The sequence below is a fragment of the Ranitomeya variabilis genome, chromosome 1, assembly GCF_051348905.1.
Source record: "Ranitomeya variabilis isolate aRanVar5 chromosome 1, aRanVar5.hap1, whole genome shotgun sequence".
NCBI lineage: Eukaryota > Metazoa > Chordata > Amphibia > Anura > Dendrobatidae > Ranitomeya > Ranitomeya variabilis.
Genome location: NC_135232.1, coordinates 807,215,757 through 807,236,287, shown reverse-complemented (window position 1 = coordinate 807,236,287; position 20,531 = coordinate 807,215,757). Strand labels below are relative to the sequence as shown.

The 20,531-nt window shown below is 43.2% G+C and overlaps 1 protein-coding gene across 7 annotated transcripts in view; it reads left to right on the top strand.

Moving 5' to 3' along the window:
- The window catches only part of PSD3 (pleckstrin and Sec7 domain containing 3), a 741,896-nt gene that overhangs the window by 345,494 nt on the left and 375,871 nt on the right, over positions 1–20,531 (top strand). The window contains exon 1 of one of the 7 annotated variants that reach the window (XM_077274302.1): positions 19,535–19,609. The exons of the other annotated variants lie outside the window; for them this stretch is intronic. The gene's annotated coding sequence lies outside the window, so the exon portion shown is untranslated. Of the gene's footprint in view, positions 1–19,534; positions 19,610–20,531 lie in introns of those variants that run through there. 7 annotated transcript variants of the gene reach the window in all.

Genomic DNA, 20,531 nt, shown 5'->3' with positions numbered 1-20,531 from the left:
GTCTTCCTATCTTCAAATCTTCTTGTGGTCGACTGATGACAGGACCCAGGAAACAGCTGGTTATATAAACAAATTTCTTCCCTCACAAAACTTGTTAGCCAATCAGGATGCCGCAAAATTGCGGGAAGAACACAGAAAATGAACCTGTAAAAACTGGTTAGAACCTGCTCGTGCCTCGCACAGCTGACTGAGAAAAAACATATTAACCCTTTATTGTTTACCACCTTAAACACCATTACCTTTATAAAACTGGGGTTGTATCAAACCATCAAATATAAAAATTGGGGGCTGTGTTCTCATGCGACCCCCCTAAGATAAACTCAGGGGAGGGCGTTCATTCTGTTTTACTTGGCTATGGTGGTCATAATTCGAATTCCTATTTGGCAAATATGTGTTGTGACACTCTCTGAAGGGAGGACTGCAATGTGCAATTTCTTGTTTGCTGTTTTGTTTTTTCACCCCTCTTTGTTGTTAATTCATATATGAGCAAAAGGAAATATATAAATATATACAGGGAATCTGTAGGTTTTTGGTATGTAATATGAGGATAGCTAGCGGTTAAAACACAGAATTCAAGGATGTCACTTATCAAGCTGTGTACTGTTGTTTACTTACAGTGAAGGTTTTATCACTTTGACATTATCATTGCTGGTCCAACTCCACCCCCTCCTGTGATAGGCACCTCACTGTCTATAGATTATGTACACGCAGAGCCTGGTGTGGGCGGGGTTAACTTTCTCAGCTCTGCCGCATTCTTAAATATCAAAACTCTGTGTGAAAACGGCTTCACACAGTAATCTCAGTGATACATCGTTGGATTCAGCTTCTCTTTGTCTACATTATGCTGTTCTCAGATGAGGTAGCAAAAATCTCCTGACAGATTCCCTTTAAGAAAAAGCAAAAAAACTATTAGGAAATAAAAAAACAACATTCATTCATGGCCTTTGCTTAGTGCATATATGGTTTTCATGTTGAAGCAAGAATGGCCCTTTTCTAAGCAGTTTTCCACGAAGATAGGGGGGCTGTAGAATTTCCTTGTAAATTGGAACATAGATTTTCCTACAATGGAATAAAGAGTTGTGAATAAAAGTTCCTGGAGACCACCTATTACAGCTGGCACAGCACATTTGTCCAGGAAGCTTCGTATTTATCAAACTACAAGTCTGTCATATGATATAGCATCTTTAATGCATTGCCTGTAAGCTCAGCTGTGGTCATGATTAAGCGTGGTGTAATTGGTACATGACCAGGCATTGTATGATCCATAGCAGTGCAGGTGAATTACAGATTTAACACAGTAAAATGGGGGTTATTTCCTTTACATGGAGTGACCTGTTTACTGATGATTTCAGTGTGAAGCACCATTTAGTCTGCTCATAGTTTTCCTCCCGGCAGCCATTCATGTTGACCTGTAACCTTCACATGTCCTTGTTCTTACCTGAGCATTACTCCGCTGGGCAAATGTATAGTGCGAATGTTATTTCCTTTATTGTTAGAGGATGTCTGTAGCTGTCTGCCAGTCTCTTGGCCGTTAATAGACGTGATGTGTCTTCTCTGTGTTGCATATTCGGCACTGGCGCTCCTCTCTGCGGCACACCTGTTTGTCCGGTGATGTCCTGTATACCATTTAGTGACAGCTGGAGCACAATACTCACAATACTTCTTTGCCGCTGGTGTCATTTATTCTCCTCAGATAACTGTCTGTGGTATTAGTCAGTATCTTTGCCCACGTGAACTATTTTATTTGAATTACACTACATATCAAGAAGAGGCAAAGGCATTACAAAAATATGGAAATAAGGGTACCATAGTACTATATTAGTGTCATCTCTGAGGATTATTTGGCACCTGTGCCTAGTAGTACTAACAGATGAGACATATTTGTGGATCCAGAGGAATAAAGAAAAAATAAGTGGCACTCACCCAGTAATGCTGTACAAAAGGTGTCCTTTATTCAGAGCATTTGCTCATAGACATGCGGTGGAGAGGCGGCTTGGCAAGGAAGGGAGTGCAAGGGGAGGCAAGAGGACGACGGCCGTTTCGCGCCTGCGCGCTTCCACGGGTCCAGGAAGCGCGCAGGCGCGAAACGGCCGTCGTCCTCTTGCCTCCCCTTGCACTCCCTTCCTTGCCAAGCCGCCTCTCCACCGCATGTCTATGAGCAAATGCTCTGAATAAAGGACACCTTTTGTACAGCATTACTGGGTGAGTGCCACTTATTTTTTCTTTATTCCTCTGGATCCACATTGCTTATGAAGTTGAGCACCACCCCAAAGCTATTATTTATTGCACGCCGCAGTGGACTTCAACAGAGTCTCATATGACTGTATCTCCAGCGATCACCACTGAGAGTCCGATACATTCCAGCTGTGAGTATAGCACCTAGTGCCATTCATTTTTTCTTTTCTTGTGCATCTTTGTTGAGACATATTTGTTCACGTTATAAAAATGGAAATTCCCTTTAAAGGGTTTTTCACTGTTATAATATAAATGACCTAGCTACATGTTATCAGATCAGTGGGAGTCTGACACCCAGCGCCTCTGCCGATCGGCTGTTCTCAGCACTGGCAGCAGCCTGATGTGTCCGGCTTTGTAGCTGATCACTACAGCTCCATCAACTGATTAGGGGCAGCTGCCAGCTACTGCAGACCAGCTCCTATTCTCATGAACTGAAGCCAGCTGATTGGTGGAGATGTTAGACCTCCACCAACCTGATATCGATGGGCTATTCTTGGGACAGATCATCAATATCATAATGGTGAAACACCCTTTAAAGGGAATCTGTCAGCAGGTTTTTGCTATTTAATTAGAAGCAGCATAATATAGCATAAGAGCTTGATTCTAGGGATGTCTTACTAGGCTTTGTATTGTAGTGTCAATACAATCAGTATTTTATCAGCAGGAGAGTATCACTGCCTGACTAGGTCTCACATGCATTGCCGTCAGGCTAATCTGTGTAACCCCGCCCTCCACCACTAACTGCCAATTTGCTGACAATGTACAGTGTACACAGGAAGCTGCCAATCAGTGGTATGGGCGGGGTTTTACACTGCCTAGAAGTATTAGCTCTGCTACACCTACATCACACCAAGCAGGGATTCTGACAAAAGTACACCAAGCAGCTCCGTAAGTGATTCATCCCTAGAATCTTCATAGAATCATAGAATTTTACAGTTGGAAGGGACCACCAGGGTCATCGTGCCCAACCCCCTGCTCAATGCAGGATTCACTAAACCATCTCAGATAGATGTCTGTCCAACCTCTGAAGACTACACTCACTGGCCACTTTATTAGGTACACCTGTCCAACTTCTTGTTAACACTTAATTTCTAATCAGCCAATCACATGGCGGCAACTCAGTGCATTTAGGCATGTAGACATGGTCAAGACAATCTCCTGCAGTTCAAACCGAGCATCAGTATGGGGAAGAAAGGTGATTTGAGTGCCTTTGAACGTGGCATGGTTGTTGGTGCCAGAAGGGCTGGTCTGAGTATTTCAGAAACTGCTGATCTACTGGGATTTTCACGCACAACCATCTCTAGGGTTTACAGAGAATGGTCCGAAAAAGAAAAAAAATCCAGTGAGCGGCAGTTCTGTGGGCGGAAATGCCTTGTTGATGCCAGAGGTCAGAGGAGAATGGGCAGACTGGTTCGAGCTGATAGAAAGGCAACAGTGACTCAAATCGCCACCCGTTACAACCAAGGTAGGCCTAAGAGCATCTCTGAACGCACAGTGCGTCGAACTTTGAGGCAGATGGGCTACAGCAGCAGAAGACCACACCGGGTACCACTCCTTTCAGCTAAGAACAGGAAACTGAGGCTACAATTTGTACAAGCTCATCGAAATTGGACAGTAGAAGATTGGAAAAACGTTGCTTGGTCTGATGAGTCTCGATTTCTGCTGCGACATTCGGATGGTAGGGTCAGAATTTGGCGTAAACAACATGAAAGCATGGATCCATCCTGCCTTGTATGGAGCATCTTTGGGATGTGCAGCCGACAAATCTGCGGCAACTGTGTGATGCCATCATGTCAATATGGACCAAAATCTCTGAGGAATGCTTCCAGCACCTTGTTGAATCTATGCCACGAAGAATTGAGGCAGTTCTGAAGGCAAAAGGGGGTCCAACCCGTTACTAGCATGGTGTACCATGTAAAGTGGCCAGTGAGTGTATAGAATCATCTTGCCCTACATAATGCTGCAAACCCCTGCTGACAGATTCCCTTTAAAGTGTAGCAGCCATGTCAGGCAGAGTTACAGCTGCATGTCTGTGTCACTCTCTAGCTCTACTACAGTAGTAAATCGGGCATTGCCATCGAAAGGTAAGGCTAATCATAACAGAATTCCTAGCAAGTGATGACTTATTTATTATGGTTTAGTTATATAACGCCATTAATTCCACAGCCCTTTACAGATAGTCATCACTGTCCCCATTGGGGCCCACAATCTAGATTCCCTATCAGTATGTCTATTGGTGTGTAGGAGGAAACCAGAGAACCCGGAGGAAACCCACACAACACGGGGGGAGAACATACAAACTACTTGTAGATGTCCCTGGTGAGATTTGAACCCAGGACCCCGGCACTGCAATGCAACAGTGCTAACCACTGAGCCAACGTGCTACCCATTGTATTTCTCACAAATAGGGGGTCTTATGGAATATAACTCTGCATATTGTGCAAAGTCAGTATTCATAGCTTGTAATATTATGGTGTATTGTTGGGGTATAGCATAGGTTAATCCCTGTCTCTCTGTATACTTCTGATCTCCCACTATATTGATAAAATCAACTGATCTGTGTACAGAGAGTGGCCAGGTATGTCATTGTCAAGGGAAAAATGTGAACGGGGCCATCCTATGAATCACATTAAATTGAAGAGGACAGTGTGTACCGTATATCTTATCAATTTACACCCAATCAAAGAATGTTACGTATTGAGATATCCTTAATATTATGTTGTTATAGTGCTCTCTAGTGCCAAGTCTCTTCACCCTTCAATGCGCTCAATGTCTGTACTGGTGGCCATGCATGTGCCATCACTGCCACAGCCCTGAAACGAAGCTTCAACTAGTCCCTGCTCTGTCACTGTGCGATGTGCACAAAGATAGTGTGCCCTCTCGCTGCCTCAGATCAGTAATAACCTACTGTACCCTCACCCATCCCTTGTAGACTGTGAGCCCTCGCGGGCAGGGTCCTCTCTCATCCTGTACCAGTTGTGACTTGTATTGTTCAATATTATTGTACTTGTTTTTTCTATTTTTTATATATATATATATATATATATATATATATATATATATATATATATATATATATATATATATATATATCTAATATATAAAGCTGAATGTGTGTGTGTGTGTATGTATGTATGTATGTATGTATGTCCGGGATTGGCATCTGAACCGTAGCAGCTACAGCCACAAAATTTTGCACAGTCACACGTCTGGACCCCGAGAGCGTCATAGGCTATGTTGTGAGGTGAAATTTTAACCCCGCGCTTTCCAATTCACCAAACAATTTTGCCCCTATCTACATAATGGGGAAAAAGTGAAAGGAAAAGTGTTGGAGGCGTCGCAGCTACAGGCACAAAATTTTGCACAGTCACACGTCTGGACCCTGAGAGCGTCAAAGCTATATTGTGAGGTGAAATTTTAACCCCGCGCTTTCCAAGTCACCAAACAATTTTGCCCCTATCTACATAATGGGGAAAAAATGAAAGGAAAAGTGTTGGAGGCAAATTAACAGCTGCCAGATGTGAACAAGGGGGACTTAAAGAATGACAGCGATGGCACCAAAGAGTATATACTGTACAGTTGCTAAGGTGGGGCCCCAACATGGGATAATCACACCACCACGGGGATATGAACACACACACAAAATGCGCCACACACTACCACGTGCTCGAACACATATACCACCCTCAGTGCACATTTCACCACACATACACCAACCTCGCCACATAAAAGTAGAAACACAAAAGTCGCCGCTCAAAACTCGCCACGCGCAAAACTCTCCACATGCAAAACTCGCCACACGTGCAAAACTCGCCACACGCAAAACTTGCACACGCAGAAAAATTGCCACACGCAGAAAAATTGCCACATGCACAAAAGTTGCAACACATGCAAAAGTTGCCTCACACAAAACTTGCACATACTCAAAAGGCACCACACATAAAACTCGCCACGCGCAAAACTCGCCATGCGCAAAACTTGCTGCACACAACTTGCTACACTAACCTGTCACATGCAACTCGACACACAAAAAGTTGCTACACGCATGTCGCCACACAAAACTCATCTCACAAAAGTCCCTACATGCATGTCGCCACACGCAACTCAACACACACAACTTGACACACGAAACTCGCCCTAAAACACACACAAGTCTGGTATCCTTCAAAAATAAAAATCTGATTAATAAGCAGACAAACTACAAGAGCAACAAATGTACCATATAGGAATCCGGCAGCTGTCAGTCACATGACCAGTCTATTATGTGTATGTGTGAGCTAATATATACTGCCAGGGGGTGGGCTTACTGTTGGCTGGGGATTTATCAGGCTGCCATTTTAGCTTACAAATACTGAGGTAAAAATACTGACCAAATAACGTGTGAACGAGGGCTAATACAGGAGGAGATGGCATACAGCTATATACTATATACAGGAGATGACACACAGGTATATACTATTTACAGGGGAGATGACACACAGGTATATACTATATACAGGAGGAGATGACACACAGATATATACTATATACAGGAGAGATGACACACAGGTATATACTATATAGAGGAGGAGATGACATACAGGTACATACTACATACAGGAGGAGATGACATACAGGTATATACTATATACAGGAGGAGATGACACACAGGTATATACTATATACAGGAGCAGATTACCTACAGGTATATAGTATATACAGGAGGAGATGACACAGGTATATGCTATGTATAGGAGGAGATGACATACAGGTATATACTATATACAGGAGATGACACACAGATATATACTATATATAGGTGAGATGACACACAGGTATATACTATATACAGGAGATTACATACAGGTATATCTAATATATAAAGCTGAATGTGTGTATGTATGTATGTGTGTATGTCCGGGATTGGCATCTGTACCGTCGCAGCTACAGCCACAAAATTTTGCACAGTCACACGTCTGGACCCCGAGAGCGTCATAGGCTATGTTGTGAGGTGAAATTTTAACCCCGCGCGTTCCAATTCACCAAACAATTTTGCTCCTATCTACATAATGGGGAAAAAGTGAAGGGAAAAGTGTTGGAGGAAAATTGACAGCTGCCAGATGTGAACAATGAGGACTTAAAGAATGAGAGCGATGGCGACAAAGAGTATATACCGTACAGTTGCTAAGGTGGGGCCCCGACATGGGATACTCACCACACACGGGGATATGAACACAAACACAAAATGCGCCACACACTACCACGTGCTTGAACACATATACCACCCTCAGCACACATTTCACCACACACACACACCAACCTCGCCACATAAAAGTCGAAACACAAAAGTCACCACTCAAAACTCGCTACATGCAAAACTCGCCATATGCAAAACTAGGCTCACGCAAAACTCGCCACACGTGCAAAACTCACCTCATGGAAAACTCACCTCATGCAAAACTTGCACACACAGAAAAATTGCCACATGTACAAAAGTTGCACCACATGCAAAAGTTGCCTCACACAAAACTTGCACATACTCAAAATGCACCACACATAAAACTCGCCACGCGCAAAACTCGCCATGCACAAATCTTGCTGCACACAACTTGCTACACTAACCTGTCACATGCAACTCAACACACAAAATGTTGCTACACGCATGTCGCCACACAAAACTCATCTCACAAAAGTCGCTACATGCATGTCGCCACACGCAACTCAACACACACAACTTGACACATAAAACTCGCCCTAAAACACACACAAGTCTGGTATTGTCCTTCAAAAATAAAAATCTGATTAATAAGCAAACTACAAGAGCAACAAATGTACCATATAGGAAATACGGCAGCTGTCAGTCACATGACCTGTCTATTATGTGTATGTGTGAGCTAATATATACTGCCAGGGGGGAGGGCTTCCTGTTGGCTGGGGATTTATCAGGCTGCCAATAGCAACCAATCACAGCTCAGCTTCTATTTTGCTACAGTTAATTAACCTGAGCTCTGATTGGTTAATATAGGCAACAAAGACATTCTCAGTATAACAAAGCTAATATATGTTGTGAAATGCTTCTATTTGCTTAGTTTTTGCCTTTTAATAATTACATTTCTATCTATTTGTTTTGTGGTTTTTGTGTGCAGAATAAATTTTTGTTAACACATTCTATTTTGCTAACAGCAGTCATTAACCCGGGCGAAGCCGGGTAGTACAGCTAGTATATATATATATATATATATACCCCCTTTCTCATGTAAAGCGCTGTGGAATAAATGATGATTAAATAATAATAAAGATGCTTTGTTTCAGAGAGGGGCAAGGCCCCTGATGAGACTTTGTTTCAGGGAGGGGGCAGAGGATGTGACAATGACCGGAGTCTCTGCCCCTGATGACACTTCGTTTCATGGAGTGGGCAGAGGATGTGACAATGACCACAGCCTCTGCCCCCTTATGATGCTTTGTTTCAGGGTGGGTGCAGAGAATGTGACAATGACCCCAGCCTCTGCCCCCTGATGATGCTTTGTTTCAGGGTGGGTGCAGAGAATGTGACAATGACCCCAGCCTCTGCCCCCTGATGATGCTTTGTTTCAGGGTGGGTGCAGAGAATGTGACAATGACCCCAGCCTCTGCCCCCTGATGATGCTTTGTTTCAGGGAGGTGGCAGAGGATGTGACAATGACCAGAGTCTCTGCCACTGATGACACTTCATTTCAGGGAGGGGGCGGAGAATGTGACAATGACTGCAGTCTTTGCCCCCTGATGATGCTTTGTTTCGGGGTGGGGGCAGAGAATGTGACAATGACCGCAGCCTCTGCCCCCTGATGATGCTTTGTTTCAGGGAGGGGGCGGAACATTTGACAATGACCGTAGCCTTTGCCCCCTGATGATGTTTTGTTTCAGGGAGGGGGCGAAAGATGTGACAGTGACCTCAGCCTCTGCCCCCTGATGATGCTTTGTTTCAGGGAGGGGGCGGAGGATGTGACAGTGACCGCAGCCTCTGCCCCCTGATGATGCTTTGTTTCAGGGAGGGGGCGGAGGATGTGACAGTGACCGCAGCCTCTGCCCCCTGATGAGACTTCACCCTCTCTCTGAAACGGAGGATGTGACAGTGACCGCAGCCACTGCCCCTGATGACACTTTGTTTCATGGAGGGGCAGAGGATGTGACAATGACCGCAGCCTCTACCCCCTGATGATGCTTTGTTTCAGTGAGGGGGCGGAGGATGTGACAGTGACCGCAGCCTCTGCCCTCTGATGATGCTTCGTTTCAGGGAGGGGGCGGAGGATGTGAGTGTGACCTCAGCCTCTGCCCCCTGATGATGCTTTGTTTCAGGGAGGGGGCGGAAGATGTGACAGTGACCGCAGCCTCTGCCCTCTGATGATGCTTCGTTTCAGGGAGGGGGCGGAAGATGTGACAGTGACCGCAGCCTCTGCCCCCTGATGAGACTTCACCCTCTCCCTGAAACGGAGGATGTGACAAAGACCGCAGCCTCATCTATCCCCTTCGTTTGAGTATCCCATCATGCACTGGGGATTCTCAAAGCATTATCAAAAAGGAAGTTCAGATGCTAACATACTGGTATATCCATATTATGGCCGTTTCAGTATATATATGTAGACAATATAGACCATGTTACTGTTTGCATTTTGATAAGTGACACTATATTCTTTTTCTTTCTCTTTTTATGAAATGTTAATTTTTTCGTTCTTGTCCTATCAGGTGTCTTTTTATAAAGATGCTTACCAGTGTCTGCTGATAATGAAATAATGGATATCTTGATTTTCTACCTGTCTCCGCTCTACATGCACTGATATAAACTGCATATTGTATCTTCTTTTATAGGGGTGAATTAGTTGAGGGTTGCAGGTATTAAGTGTTTTCTATTATTGGTAATTCTCCTGGTTTTCTTTGCTATAAATGAAATCCCCTGTTAGTAAGATCTTATTACCTGTATATGATTCAGTGCCCATTATCCGTCATGGTAATCAGTAGAACCTGCCATTGACAAATGGGAAATGACATGCACTTGAAAGAGTTGCCCGTTACCACTGGTCATGGGCTGAACTCTACATTGGGCTTAATAAAGGGTAACGAATAGGATTACAAAATTAAATGTTTCATTCCTTAAGAACATGACCTAGTTTTGGAATTGTCTTAACATTTTTTTCCCCACTTTTTCAATATTTTTTGGGTGCAGTCAGACTGCCATATAACAGGGATGAGGATCGCATCGTAATACCTGGACTGGCCGGCAGCGCTCCTGACTTGAGCATGACCGTAAGGCCGCGTCACATAAGTGTGTAACACAGCTGGGACTATGCAATAAAAGATTGCGTAGCACTCGGCCCAGTGTTATACTGTGGGGCAGCTCACATCTGTGATATTTTCTCTTGACGATTCGGCAGCAGGCTCGGCTTACTCGCACCCATACAAGTCTATACTGCGTTCAGAGGTCAAATTCGCATACCATAGAAGAGAAGCAGGGCAAAGGCACAGCTGTATGCCCTCGGGATGATGAAGCTGCACACACACCAGGGATTACGGGTGCCACTTCCAAAGAAAAAGAATCTGTATGTCCATAGAAAAGAAAGCGGATTGGCACATACCGTCCCATGCAACAAAATCCTTTATTGTGGCATCATCATACCAACAGCAGGCGGATAAAACAGTGGAGCAAATACAGACTACGATCGTGTCACGCTTAGATTGCACTTCAACAGGTCATATGTAGGAAAAGCTCACAGAATATCTATCAGCAGCCATTGCCCTTGTCCCCCCACCATGAGGTGAAAGCATCTCATTAATTGTGAACAAGTGAAAACCAGATACATGCAGTACAAAAAATATTGTTAAAAACAAATCACAAAAACACAGCCATGTCGAGTTTGTCATTTAAAAGCCTGATGGACCTTGAGCACGAGTCCGAATAATCCATCTAGCCTCCTTTCTTAATAATAATTTATTGCGGTCACCTCCTTGCGCAGGCATTTTAACGGTTTCGATCCCTGCAAACCGCAAGACTTCAGGATTGCCTGCATGTTTTTTCCTTCTATGTTCAATTAATCTAGGGACCCCTTTACCTGAGGTGATGGAATTAAAGTGCTCACGGAAACGTACGAATAAGGGACGAATGGTCTTTCCAATATAATGAAAACCGCATGGGCAAAAAACAACGTATACAACGTAATTTGTGCGGCATGTTATATCATCTTGGACCTTATGTGAAATACCTCCGGTCTCTAAATATTTGGGGGTAAGATGGAAGGAACAGAAAGGACAATTTCCGCATACATGATTGCCTACAGGTATATTTTTTTGCAGCCAATTATTGGATTCGATTTTAACACGATTCTGAACTAGAATATGTTTTATATTTTTTGTCCTCCGGTATGTAACCAGCGGACCCCTGGACACTATATCAGCAATTTCTTTTTCTCCCTCTAGCAAATGCCAGTTCCTGTTGATCGCAGATCCAATCTGACTGTCCATAGAACCAAATCTAAAATTAAAAATGTATCTTTTTTTCTTTTTTATTCTGTTGTACCCAGCGTTTCTTTTCATATGAAACAGGACTTTCCTCAACCCTCTTTAATGAGGTGTCAAGAACAGATTTGGGGTAACCCCTATCGGAAAAACGTTTATAGAGGTCCAGAGATTGTTCTTTAAGCCTGATGGGATTGTTATTAATCCTTTTCAGTCACAGAAACTGGCTTTAAGGCAGGGATTTTTTCAAAAATGGCGAATGAGTGCTGTCAAAATGCAGAAGAGAATTGGTGGAGGTTCTGAAAGCCATTAACAATATGCAATTGTGCATCCAAGAATTCAAGAGTATCGCCCCCAAATTTGGCAGTGAACCTCATATTCATATTGATGGACGTATTCAAGAGATCCACGAAGTGATGGAACTAATCCTGAGACCCGTCCCATACTATGAATGTATCGTCGACATATCTCAGAAGAAGGTTCATTTGCTTGAGAAAACAATTTTTTGTCGAATACATAAATTTTTCTTTAAAAATCACAAGGTACAGGTTTGCTGCAGGCATCCATGAATTTATTTAAAGGCACCCCAAATCTGTTCTTGACACCGTGTTAAAAAGGGTTGAGAAAAGTCCTCCTGTTTCATATGAAAAGAAACGCTGGGTACAACAGAATGCAATGTTTTATCAGATAGCGCTCAGCCCAATGTTATACTATGGAGCATTGCAGATCTGTGACTTTTCCCCCATGCTGATTTGGCATGAGAAAACAATTGCAGCACGCTGTGAGTGCATCCAGTGATCGGATCACACACACCCATACAAGTCTATGAGTGTTTGTGAAATACTGGACTGCACTCGAATGTCATCCGACTGCAGTTCAACTTCCGCACTTAGAAAATGGAGAAATTAATTTCTCCATCTCCTCTACACTTCTCCCGTGCGAGAGAATCTGATCACACTAAGATGACACTCGGATCAAAGACTGACAGCGTTAGATCCTAGTGACATTAGCAGGATTAGCCCCTGGCCTAAGACTAGTAATTCACCCTATTGTTTTGATCCTCCACAGTCCAAGTTTCTCTGTGGCCCTTTAGAAAATAAATGAATTTCCCACCCCTGTTCTAATATGTTCTATGTAGTTAGATGTCTCAGGAGGTTCTTAGTAGTGGAGATATGGGAAGGGATCTTTTTCTGGATTTCCGGTCTCTAATCCTATTGAACTCTAGAAATAACCTCTGCTCCTAGTCATAAAATGTCATCTATTGATGATGTATGTTTTATAAATATGTGATACTGAGAGCATCTCTGGATGTGCGGATTCTTTGCCATGATTTGTAGGGCAGGTCTCACATTTCTCTGTCTGGTTGATAACGTGTATTTTTGCAGTGTTAATCTTGGAATGTAGCTGCATACCATCCTGGAAGGAATCTGTGCCTGCAGTGTGCCAGTACAATCTGCTCCTTGTCTCTAGATGAAAGTATGGGGATTGTATAGCACGCCGTTCTTTCATGTCTTCTATAGAAGTATTCGTTACATGCGGCTTCACTTCTGTATGGCTTTCAGAGCAGGAAACTCTATTGCCAGATGGCACGTGTTCTTGTGGTAGTGGTGGTACTTGGCACAGGCCGTCTATACAAGATGAGCAATATAGGTGCCAATCTCTTGTCTTACCAGGGCGTATGTATGTGTGCGCCTACAAACCTAACTGCCAAGATCAACATGTTGTTTTTTTACTGTCGTTAGCTGAAGGGGTTTTTGACATTTTTCCGAAAATCCTAGATGATTGAAGAGGTCTAACCAAAGACTATTCCTACCCAGAGCTAAAGTGCACAAGATGTCCATCTGAAGGTAAATGTGCTTTTCATTTTTTTTTTTTTTTAGATGAGTTAATCATACAGTTCTTCGAGTCTTTGATTTTGGGGAGCTTTTTAATGAGTTGATAGAAAGACGGTCTTGGAGCAGACCTACAGAATATTAGGGTCCGGCGAGCACTGTGATAGACCAAAGTCAGTCCCTCACGTCTAGAAGATTTTGCAGTCTCTGTAGGTCACACTTGTTTGTTTTTTATCCTAAAATGGCAATTTAAACATAATTGTCTGGATTCAGGGATTGGATGAGAAAAAGACACAAATGTCACAGCGCCTGTGTGCTGCAGCATGAAGAATTGAATGCCGTTCTGTAGTAAGGTCACTTCTTGGCCAGCATTATTTACGCTCCGTCTCCTAGAACTACGTATTATACCAGTACACAGTTCGCGTTTGACATTATATTTGAAGCAGTTTTTCTATAAATTAGAAACCGATAGAAATGAACTGGAATATACCATAAGTTGGTGTAGGCACATGTTCACACTGGCCACTAAACAGACAAAACCTAGGGTATAAAGAAAAGGAGCAACTACCCTGCAGTAAATAAATAAATGGCAATAGTGCATGAAAATAAAATAGGTTGCTTGGTTAACATAATTTTGGTAAAAAAATATAAAACTAAAAAATAGAAAAAGCCATCCCACCACTTCACGGTGATCCTATTCAAGACGCCTGCATGTTTTGCGGCTTTTGAACAGACACAGCACATGCGGGATTGCCTAACAATTATGTGTTGTGGCTGTCTTGTTAGGCATTCTATGCATCAGTTGTCTGTTTAACAGCCACAAATTATGCAGCCGCAGGGACTAGAACCTACAGTATTATCCGAGCACGCTCAAGATACTCTGATAACTCCCAAGCATGCTCGGATAACACGTTTTCCAGGAAGGTTCGCTCATCACTCTTAATTATGTATAGCTACTCTTCGCTTGCACCTGTACACACCACTGTTCTGTTTGGAATTGACAGTCTTTTGTTATTTATGATTAAATCACCAGCCATTTAGTGCAGGGAAAGATGCGGACTATGCATGCAAGCCCACTTCAGGCAGGGACACGTACTTGTACCTCAAAAGTAATCAAAGGTAGTGAAGATGTTATAGGAATGCTATTCATATAATATATCTGGAATAAATATAAATGTTTTAGCAATTTCTCCCTAAATAGCCATTTTTGTGTATTCTAATAAATAAGGAGCATTTTCTATGGCTGTTTGTACAATTTTTAGTTCTATTTCCCTGGTTAGAAATGATCATCTAAGGGCTCATTCAGATGTAAGTTTTTCATGTACATGTTGTATGCAAATTTTTTGAATAGAATTTGTACCTATTAGAGCCTAGAGGGCTGCTGACATCCGTGTTTTTTTGCTGTCTTGAGCAATGTAGGATATTGATCCAAATCACAAATCAAACTTGCCAATGCTAGTGTATGGCTCCTCTAGAAAATTGCACAGCACTGGGATGCCACCATGAGTAATCCATGTGCTGTCAAATTTTGTTTACGTTTGCTTGATAGGATAAACCTGATAAATGTTCTAAGATTCGAGACGCTGAGATTCTGGTGGTAAAAATGGACACATTGACCAAACACGGATGAAAATCGGTCAGGCTGCTTGAAATTCTTAAAGAGAGCCTGCCATCAAGATCATCCTTGTTAAACTTAAAGGTATGGGCAGAATGGCGCTGTAATACTGATTTAACCCCTTCACGACATGCGCCGTACATGTACATTGCATGTCTTGCCTCTCCCTTTGATGTGGGCTCCGGCGCTGAGCCCACATCTTTCCTAGCACATACATGTCAGCAGTTTTGAACAGCTGACATGTGCCCCTTACAGCCTCAGGTGGAATCGTGATTCACCCGCTGCTGTTAACCTGTTAAATGTCGCTGCCAATCTCTGACAGCGGAATTTAATGTGATGGTGCCAGAAGCATGTCACTAATCCCGCCCATCGGTACCCGAGTCACATGACCTTGGGCCACCGATGGGTTGGCATGTCTGCAGCAGACCCCTGTGGTTGTCATTAGCGGATTGCTATGATCGCCGCCCAGCGATCGGTGCTCATAGCAAGTGAGCATTTCTGCTACACACAGGCGATCTGATCATTGCCTGTGTGTAGCGGAGGCGATCAGAAGATCGCACCTTGTAGTCTCCAATGGAGACTATTAAAGCAAGTGAAAAGTAAAAAAAGAATGGTTTTAAAAATATAAAAAAAATCACTTCAAATCACCCCCCACTCAAAATAAAATAATTAAGAAAAGATAATTAATCCAATCGGTAAACGGCATAGCAAAAAAAAAAGAAGTCAAAACACCAGTATTACGTTTCTTTGCAATAACGGGCAATCAAAAGATCGTATCTTCAACAAAATTGTATCATTAAAAACTTCAGCTCGGCGCGCAAAAAATAAGCCCTCAACTAGCCTGTGATCACGAAAAATGGCAACTACGTGTCACGGAAAATTACGCTTTATTTATTTATTTTTTTTTTTAAACAAACTTGGGATTTTTTTTCACCACTTAGATGAAAAAGAACCTACACATATCTGGTGTCTGTGAACTCATAATGACCTGGAGAATCATAATGGCAGGTCCGTTTTAGCATTTGGTGAACATGGTGAAAACAAAAAACAAACTGTTGTGGAATTGCATTTTTTGTTGTTGCAAAAACGAAAATGGGCTGCAGTGTGAAAGGGTTTATACATACCGTATTTTTCGGACTATAAGACGCACCGTACCATAAGACGCACCCCATATTTGGGGTGAAAATTGCAGAAAAAAAGATTTTTTATAAGATGGGGGTCTGTCTTATTGTCCGAATTTAAGATCTCTTACCTGAGGGCAGGCAGTGGCAGAGCAGGGTCACAGGAGGCATGGTGGTGGCAGAGGTGAGGTGATGCTGAGGTGCGGTGGGCGGAACGGTGTGCACCTGAGCAGGGTCCCATCCTGCTTAGGTGGGCGACGCCATGGCCTGGTGTCCATGGGGAGGTTGCGGCAGTGCTGTGGCGGCGGCAGATGTGCGGTCACTTCCTCAGGTGGCAGCGGCCAGGGTCCCTTCCACATTTGAGGTGACGCCACGGCAGTATTGAAGAAGAGCAGCAGAGCTGGGTGAGTCACGGTTTTCCCGGTGGCGGCGGGCTTACCGGCATTGTGGCGGCGACAGAGGTGCGGGGATGATGTGGCGCAGTGAGCGGTATGGCGTGAGCAGGGTCCCGTCCACATTTGAGTTAATCTGCGGCCCGGTATTGAAGGAGAGCAGCAGAGCTGGGTGAGTTACGGTTTTCCCGGTGGCGGCGGCCATCTTTCTGAGGCCGCGCGTGTGCAGATTCAGTACTCTGCTTCCCAGGGCTTCAGGAAAATGGCCGCGGGAGGCCGCGCGTGCGCAGATGGAGATTGCGGCGGCCATTTTCCTGAAGCCGAGATCTCAATCTGCGAACTCGGCTTCAGGAAAATGGCCGCCGCGATCTCCATCTGCGCATGCGCGGCCTCCCGCGGCCATTTTCCTGAAGCCCCAGGAAGCAGAAAACTCAATCTGCGCACGCGCGGCCTCAGGAAGATGGCTGCCGCCACCAGGAAAACCGTAACTCACCCAGCTCTGCTGCTCTCCTTCAATACCGGGCCGCGGATTCACCTCAAATGTGGACGGGACCCTGCTCACGCCATACCGCTCACCGCGCCACATCATCCCTGGACCTCTGTCGCTGCCACAATGCCGGTAAGCCTGAGTTCCAACTATAAGACGCACCCCCCATTTTCCTCACAATTTTTTTGGGGAAAAAGTGCGTCTTATAGTCGGAAAAATACGGTACCTTTAGTTAAAAATCTGCAGCCTGGGTTCTGTCAAATCATCATGATAAATATCGGTTTGCTCATCTCTTCCTGCTTCGGGGTGGGGCTGTGGGTAGGGTTTTCGGCTCAGAGGGCTCAGCCAGGGCCCCTCCGCTGCCTCTGTTGCACTCATCATCATGCATTCATTTCCCTGAAGATGGCTGGAGGTCGATCTGCGCATGCGCTGGAGCCATTTTCATGAAGACCGCCACTAGCGATAGCGCCACGCAAAGCTAAGACGGCGCCAGCCCAAAATGTAACAGAGGCAGTGGAGGCGCCATGGCTGAGTTTTCCGAGCCGAAGACCCTACTCACAGTCGCGCCCACAAGTCCCAGCATGAAGGAAACCAAAATCATGATGATATTTAACGAAAACCAGGATGCAGATTTTTACTGTAAAGTTATGTATTAAATCAGTATGACCGCGCCATTCTACCCATACCTTTAGTTTAACTTGGATGATTCTGATGACCCCTTACTGACATCTACCATATATATATATACACGGCACAAGTTGGTAGCAGTGTATGGAGAGGTCTCATGGGGTGAGCTCGCCCCATACATGGCAGGTAATGGCTGTGTGTTACATTCAGGACCTGACTCTAATATTTGCGGGTGAAGCCGGTGACTGTTAACCGGTTAAATGCTGCTGCCTTACTCTGACAGCGGCATTAACAGCGCGCCGGCATGAGGGAATGTCATTCTTTGCTCCCATGAGGCGATCGTGGGACACCAAAGGATTGCTATGACAGATGGGGTCTTTGTGCTTGTCATTACTGAGCTACTGTGATTTTTACTATATACAGCAGTATATTGCTGTATGTAGCTCAAGCAATCAGACAATCACAGATTCAAGTCCCCTAAGACTTGAAAACTAATAAATACAGTGAAAAGTAAAAAAAAAGTTTTAGCAAAATAAAAAAACATAAATGTTCAAATCACCCTCTTTTTTCCCCACTAAAAATAGATAACAAACAAGTTAAAAAAAAAAATAAAAATACACGTGGTATCGCCTTGTCCAGAAAAGTCCAAAGTGTCAAAATCCAAAAATAATTAACTCCATTGGTAAATACCGTAAACAGCAAAAAATTAAAAATACCAAAAATGTGGGGTTTTTTTGGATGCCACAAAAAAGGCCGCAAGAAGTGAACAAAATGGCATATCTATCCCAAAATAGTATCATTAAAAATATTGTCCTGCCCTGCAGCCAATAAGCCCCCACACAAAGAATCCGCCTTCTATCCACCAAAAAATGAAAGCATTCTGGGTCTCGCAAAATGGCTACACAATTAAATGAAATTTTTTTTTTCAAAATTCAGAATTTTCTTTTTCACTACTAAAATACAAAAAGTGGACAAGTTTAATATCACAGTAATCGTAATGATGAGGAGCTTCATAATGCCAGGTAATTTTTAACATGCAATTACAATGTACGCCGTAAAATCAGTTTCTAAAAACCTATGTCAGAATTTTTTTTTTTCACAGTTTCACTGCAGTTGGATTTTATTCCCATTTCCCAATACATTATCTAGTAAGATGAATTAACTCATTAGAAATGACAACTCGTCCCCCTAAAAACAAGCCCTCGTGTGCTTTTGTGGACAGAAAAATAATAACGTTATGGCTCTGGGAAGAAGGGGAGGGAAAAATGAAAGCAGAAATTGGCCATGTCTGGAAGGGGTTAAATAATACAGGTATTCATTACAGTCCGTATTTCATCAGTCAGTTCCCAGTTACAAGACCAGCTTCACTTAGGACTTCATTGCCGGGATGCCCTGGATATTCCATTCTGGAGGATCTTTAGCTGGATGCTGTTGGGTACAGAAATGATATATCCACCATAGAAGACATCATATTGGTTGTGTTGTCAGGAAATGACTTTAACGTTGTATCATCTCATTAATTTCCGTTTTAGGGGGTAGTTTTGTGTGTAGGATGGTGGTTATCTTGTTAATCATGTAAGTGGGAATCTCTGAATACTGGATAAATTATCAAAATTTCATTTCTTAGTTATTATTGAAATTACATGTCCAACCCTATGACAAGCTTACCAAAGTAGACATGATTGTAACCACCATCATCATCATCCTATAATGTGGCCTTCACTAATCAACCGTTAATGATAATGTCATAAAAGAGAGGACTTGGTTCTCGGGATCCTGTAACCGCTCATCACTGTCGGGTAGCCACCAAAGGCAAACCAGCTTGAACGTAACACGTGAGACTATTTTTTCCCCCTTTTTAAAAAAAATAAAAATGTGTTTAAAATTCAGAAATTATAAAAAGGAAAAGCCACATGGTAGTGGACATATATACTCTGTCAGATAATTCTTTTTTTAGTTGTTGTGCCATCTCTTTTTCTGCTGTTTCAGAGTTTTGAATGTTAAATTGGTGGAAATGTGAAGTTCATTATATCTATCCACAGAACTGCGGTAATTCAGGTTTTTCAAAACTTTGCCAGTAGCGTATTATGGCACATTGTGATCTAGAATGTGTACTTTAGCTAAACTTCCCTTCAGACATACCTACAAACATGAACAGTATATCTTGCAGAACGTTCTCCATCATTATTTCTCAGTTTTGGGATATGGACCATTTTGCATTTCGGTTTGAGGCCCTATGATATTTTATGCACCTTGGCCTTAGACAAAGATGGGAGTAGATATCAGAATGTGTACACTGATTATACTAGGCCACATGTAACTTTTCTCTGCGGAGATGCTGTAACAGACATAGCCCATGGACAAATGTAGCTCTTTCTAGAAAGGTGGACATTCATGTGAAAGGGGGATTCACACTCTACTTTAGCTGGAAAAATTACTGTAACTTCTAAAAGAGGCCATCTATTGTACTGAAATTTGGACTGTACATACTTTGGTTCATGAGGAACTGCTGTTTTAAAGCAGGGGTCCACCATTTGTATCCAAGCTCGCTCTGTTTCATATTGTTGAATGTATTCTGCAAGATGTCTGGGGTCTTAGCCTGAATTTCTCACTGTATGTTGAATTGTTTCCTCTGACATTTCCGAACGGCCTCCATCATGCCTATCCAGCTCTTGTACGTCCCAGCTTATTCACCAATGACCGAATACACTGTTTGGACAGTGGATTTTAATCTCCAAACATCTTTAGAAACTCACT